A 6719-nucleotide genomic window follows, 5' to 3' on the forward strand; every position below is an offset into this window, starting at 1 on the left:
GTTTTCTTTCTTCTCTCTCTCTCTCTCTCTCTCTCTCTCTCTCTCTCTCTTTCTCTCTGATCATGGTGTTCTGCGTGCGGATCTTTTGTAAGCCTCAGCGATAGATTTTAGTTAGCGCTCGGTAAGATTAATAATTACTCTATGTTCACTGCGAGAGCGATATCGATTACTGCTCATGTCATTAGGTAATTGCTCGCGTCGTCAGATAAATGCTTATGTTGTAGATTTTTGAGGTTCTTATATTCTAATCTAATTCGATATTGATATCCGAGCCGTCATACGCATCTCTGCTCTTTTAATCTGTACGTTCTAAATATTCATTTGAGTTTGTATTAAACTGCCTTATGGCAGCTGCCTTGTGAGTCAGAAACAATGAGTAACATTTCCTTGTGAACGTGATGATTTCCCGCCAATTTTCCTTCGTCATTAGTTAGCCATCCCCGGTGCCCAGGTATTTTCAGCGCCACATTGGGCATATCAGCTACAACATAGCCACAGATTGGTGACCCCGACGTGATCGCGTTTTATCTAATCTAACGCGTGCGTCTTAACAAGTTGCAAACATGGCTAATTGCTTAAGCGACATTTTTCAGGTGATTAAGGCAGTAGTGCATCGTCGCATATAATTGAAGTGCCTGTATTTATCCGAGGCAGAATCAGATTCATTCACTATTCTGAAAATCAAAGTCAGACCTATGGTCATATAAATGGAAGTTCAATTCCTCACCGCGGTATAATTGTAGATGAAACAATTACATGACCTTGACAATGATTTCTTGATCGAAATTAACGATATCGTGCTTAATTCGTCGTCGCGACGGATAGATACGCCGCGTTCAAAAACAGGTTAGTTAAGAATTTCGCGAATAGCGCCGAAAAGAAACTGCGTAAGTTGTTAAATAAGGTTTATTTAGATGACCGCCGTCTGTCACAATTGCTCCGTCGAATGAGAGATTTCGCGCAAAACGGCGTGTCAGAAGAAGTGCTTAAATTTTTATGGCTGCAGCACTTACACCACAACAAGTGCAGGCTATATTACCAAGCATGAACTCGAAGAGTCGCAACTAGCAGATCGAATAACAGATGTACTATCCGCTGGCGTTAACGTTGTCGCAACAATTACACCGACAAAAGCCAATTCGGCAGATTCGCAAATGTCCGCTTCTAGATCGGATGGAGAAATTGGAAATTCATTTTATTGCGTGACAAATCACAGGCCTCATGGAATTTTCGTCGTAGAAACCGTTCAAGATCGGAGAGCAAGCCCTGGTATCATTGATGCTTTGGCAAAGCTACTCAGTGTACGCAACCCTGCAGCGAAACAGGAAAACTATAGTATCCCCGAAGTATCCCCGATGGCAGATAGTTTAGTCGTGGCAACTCGCCGTTTCATACTCAGACTATCACCGACATTAAATTTTTGATGGATAAGACTAGAACGGATGTCTCGATCATTTCTGTCTCAAGACGTGATTGTACTCATATTAGCGATCGAGTATTCTACGCTGCAAAACAGAAACGATCATCCCTACATATGGACAAAAATTACTCCAGCTTGATTTGGGATTCCGTCGTGTTTTTCAATGGCTTTTCATAATTACTGACGTGGATACCTTCATTATTGGCTCAGATTTTCTAATACGTTTCAATTTGCCTATCATACTGCACAAGCGTTTGATCGACAGTAGCACGTTTCTTAAAGTTCAGCTTGTCAACAAAGCTATTCCTCATTTAACAGCGTTGACTGTCGATGACTGTCCATACAAAGAGATTCTAAGCAAGTTTCCTGAAATAACTAGGACGCACAAACAAACTACGGAGTGGAACATATAATTGAAACAATGGGTCCCTCCGTGTTAAACAAAGCCAGACGACTCTATCCAGAAAAACTCCAAGCAGCTACAAACAAGAATACATGATGCAACAAGGCTTATGTAGGCCTTCCAAGAGCCCTTGGGCTCTAGTCCTCTACATCTCGTGCAGAAGAAGAATAGCGATTGGCATCCGTGTGGAGATTACCGCAAATTCAATGAGGTAACCTTGCCAAATCGTTACTCAATTCCGTTCTTGCAAGACAGCACACATTTCCTGCATGATAAAACCGTGTTCTCTACAATAGATTTAATGCGTGCCTATCAACAAATTCCAGTTCGCGAATCGAATATTCTTAAAACCGCAATCATTATACTGTTCGGACTTTTCGAATTTCCTTGACATTCGGACTTCGTAACGCAGCACAAACTTTTCAAAGATTTATAGACCGAATAACTGCAGAACTTTATTTCTGTTTTACTTATATTGATGATTTTAATCGTTTCGCAAGATGAAACACAGTTTAATAAGGGGCATCTAAAAATACTGTTTGAGACTTCAAGAGCATGGCAATCAATCCGAATAAATGTGTGTTCGGACAGAAAAGCGTCAGTTTCCTGGGACATACAATCAGCGCTGAAGACATCAAACTTTTATCCGAAAAAGTCCAAGCTATCGCTGAATTTCGAGAATCAGCTACAGTCAAAGGACTTCGACGTTTCTTAGGAATGCTCAATTTCTATAACCGGTTTCTCAAAGACCTCGCAAGTATGCAAGCGCCATTGCTAAATGCAAACCTGGAGCGTAAACGTAACAACAATGTGAAAATAGAATGAAGTTCTATTCTTCTGAGTTCAAACAATCCTTTCAACGAATTAAGGAATATCTCGCTCAAGCTACCTTGCTCGCATTTCCAGACAGCAAGACAACACTCTCGTTGAAAACAGACACCACAAACAAAGAAAAAAAATCGGTACGGTATTGCATATATAATTGCAACAGTACAACAACAGATTTTTACAACCACTCAGTTTTTTTTCAAGGAAGCTCACGCCTATGCAAACAAAGCATATGATAGAGAATTATTAGTTATCTATGCGATTATCAAACATTTCTGATATATATTAAAAGGACGAAACTTTCATGTTATCACGGATTATAAATCCTTGTACGCATTCAAGAAGAAATCAGATCAAATATCGCCAAAACAAACCGTCAACTACTCTTCATTTCGGAATTCATATTCGAGGTCACATTTTATCACTGAAAACATTGTAGCAGATGCATTATCTCGCGTCGACACTATCGTGATGCCAACTAGTCTTGATATGCAAGAGATTGCAGAAGCTCAAGCCTCGGACGACGAATTGCAACAACTAAAGCAATCAACGTCTTTGAAGCTCAAAAAGTTTACCTTATCGGAAATAGCATGCAACATTTATTGTGACACTTCAGAAGAAGAGATCAGACCATACATTTCTAGATCATTACGAAGACAAGTTTTTGACATCAAATATTTTATCCAAGCGGCAGAACAACCTATCGGCAAATTGCGTAAAAATTTGTGTGACCCTCCATGGTTAAAGAGTGGGTTCGTACTTGTCTAGCATGCTAACAATCTAAAATTCATCGGCATAACTATTCCTCACCTACTCAAATACCAGTACCAGATATCCGTTTCGAGTACGTACATATCAATATTGTCGGTGTATCTATATCTCCATCCAAAGTTTTCATATTTATTAACAATGATTGACCGATTTACTCGTTGGCCGGAAGCTATTTCATTATAGGATTGTATTGCAGACACGGTAGTGTTTTTCATTGACTGGGTAGCCAGATTTGGAGCTCTATCACAACTGATCAGACTCGCAATTCGAAGCGCTGTTTGACGCATTAACCAAACTCGTCAGTTTTAAACATTCGGACAACTGCATACCATTCAGAATCTGGCATCGAACGATGACATCGCTCTTTAAAAACTGCATTAATGTGCTACGGTGAAATTCAATGGACTGATATACTGCTAGTAGTATTACTTGGGTTAAGAATTTGTTTCAAAGGATCTTCTGTAGTGGAATTAGTTTACACTCAAAGTATCGGGTTTTTCCTCTGAAGAGATGCTAAGCGACTCACAAATTTTCATCGAGAATTTCCGCGTAATTATGCAAAAAGTTATGGCCTACACCAATTTCTCATCACATTAGCTCTAAGTTATATATTTTTTCCATAAAAATTAGTATAACTGTGTCTTTCTCAAAGTAGAAGGTAACGGGGTCCCCTAGATCAATACCGGACCGCATAAAGTATTAGAGCGCATTTCAGACAAGGTCTTTACTATAGAAGTTGATGGCAGATGTATCCACTGTCGAGACTTAAGCCCGCTATTTAATAATTCAAGGCTCAGAAACTACTTCGTCCACTGCGTCTCCGTCTTCAACTAACATTCCAATATAATACAATGTGAACCAAAAACATATTCTGGTTCAGCAATCAAATGAAAGACTGTTAGATTTAAGGATTAATTCGCGCAATACTACAATACATTAAGCGATCAATAAGCATAAGTTTCTGTTTGCTTCATTAATTTCATTAATTTTTTTTTTCTGTTATTTTCGTTCTAGCGATAATTTAATCAGTATTTCTTTCTTTAATGTTTACACTGGGAGGGGAGTACTATGGCATTGCAAGCCACAGCTTAACTGCGGCGCTCGAGTCAGTTCTTTTTTCCGGTTTTCCTTTCTCTCTCTCTCTTTCTCTCATGATATAGCGTTCTGCATGCGGATCTTTTGTAAGCCTCAGTGATAGATTTTAAGTTAGTGCTCCATAAGATTAATCATCACTTTATTTCATTGCGAGATCGGCATCGATCTTTTATTACTGTCATTAAGTAATTACTCGCGTTGTCAGATAAACGCTTATGTTGTAGATTTTTTTAGTTTCTCATATTTTAACCTAATAATGCAATACCGTTATACTTACGCAATTGTCACTCTTTTAATCTGTTCCAAATATTTATTTGAGTTTACATTAAACCGCCTTATGGCTTGTGAGAAACAATGAATAACATTTCTTTATGAACTTAGTGATTTCGCTTAGTGATGTAAATTCAATACATAAAGTACCCAACATTCAATGCAAAGCATGAAATAATAGATAAATATTCACAAAATATTGAAGGATGAGTTTACTGATTTCACTCCAGTCGATAGGAGTCGATGTTGAGTAAATTGATAATAAATTTAATATGATAGCTATTAATCTAGCAATCAGAGAAATATATCATGTGGCATTTTGCGAATCTCTTAGCGAATTCAGCACACATGCACTGATTTCGCTTTAATGCTGCCCTGGCATGATGCACAATCTCAAGCAGAACAACAAATCATTATGATATCAAAATTCATTATGAAGTCAAAATGATTTCAAAATAATCACTAAAAGTCATTTTTCAATTATTTCCGATTCATTTTGATGTTATCGTAATTTGTTGTTCTGCTTTAGTGCTATGCCAAATTGCACTGTCAGAAATTTTAGTGTAATGTTTCTTAAAGTCGTTCAATTCATTCGGTTGGTCCAAATATAAATTCAGCACTACACTGGCTCAATTTTCATTTACCGAATATGATAATTTTAACGCACTGAGACAGTGCGTACAAGTCGAATGTGTGGCATCGAAAAAGTTCGCATTCAGTGCACTAGTGCGGTCTACCGAATTTACTATCTGTTACACTATAAGGTCTCTAGGATTGGATGTTGCATCATCCCAAATTTACATTTTTGACTTAATTTTTTGCTCATAAATTGACCTTTCTATTACTGTTATTTTCCTCTACTATTTTGCAATTTTCGTAATAATTAACAAGATATTAATTACTAAAAAATGCCAAATATTGGTTTTCAAAAATTTTTTACTCGAGTACTGTCAATTTCATGAAAACAACAAGCGACAAAAATTGTTTATTTTCTTCTCATAGAGTTTTGAGAATTTTTTCAAAATTTTTTAATACAGCATTTTCTTATGTTATGTCGTTAAAAATAGTTGCCAATAAGAAAATGCAATACTGAAAAGTTAATATTCTAAGAAAAAATTCTTAGAGCTCTATGAGAAGAAGATAAATAATTTTAGTCTATTACTGTAAAGTTGATAGTACTTAAATAAAAAATTATTATTCTAAAAACTAATATTAGGCGATTTTTAGTAATTAATATCTTAGCTATTCTGAAAATTGCAAATAAAATGAGGATGATAAAGGATTTTTCGAATCAATGTAATCCGCTCTATCAACACACGAAATATTTGATGGTCATTTTGGAACATCCTGTATATTAATATGTATAAATACACATAAATATGTAATAAATATTCATGAACATACATATATAATTATATATGAAATATGTCCATACATGTTCACACATCTTTCTCTCTTTTAAAAAAATTACTGTAAGAAAAATAATAATGAGAAAATGTCAAAAATAGTTAAAAGAACAATTTTCGCGTTGTTTGTTTTATAAATAAATCAAGTTTAAAGAAATGTAAAAAAAATTATTTATACATAATTATATATAATTTTATATGTAATTATATAGCAGAAATATATTTTTTACATTTGTCCAAACTTGATTTCTTCTAAAACAAATAATGCGAAAATTATCGTTTTAATTATTTTTTATGTCTTTTTATTATTATTAATTTTTGTTACATTAAAAAATAATTTAAAAAAAAGAAGTATGGACATTTATAAACATATTTCATATATAATTAGATATATATATATATATATATATATATATATATATATATATATTATACTATCTATATTATTATTAGTTTATGTATATAGTTATATATATTATATACATATTATTGTGCATAAGTTTAAAACGTTTTTAACCGGTACGTT

At 35.0% G+C, this 6719-nt stretch overlaps 1 pseudogene; it reads left to right on the top strand.

The window, feature by feature from the left end:
• The first annotated feature begins 2378 nt into the window (after positions 1-2378).
• Positions 2379-3419, top strand: LOC105617850 (annotated as a pseudogene).
• The last annotated feature ends 3300 nt before the right edge of the window (positions 3420-6719 follow it).

Source organism: Atta cephalotes (genome assembly GCF_000143395.1).
Source record: "Atta cephalotes unplaced genomic scaffold scaffold00014, whole genome shotgun sequence".
Classification (NCBI taxonomy): domain Eukaryota; kingdom Metazoa; phylum Arthropoda; class Insecta; order Hymenoptera; family Formicidae; genus Atta; species Atta cephalotes.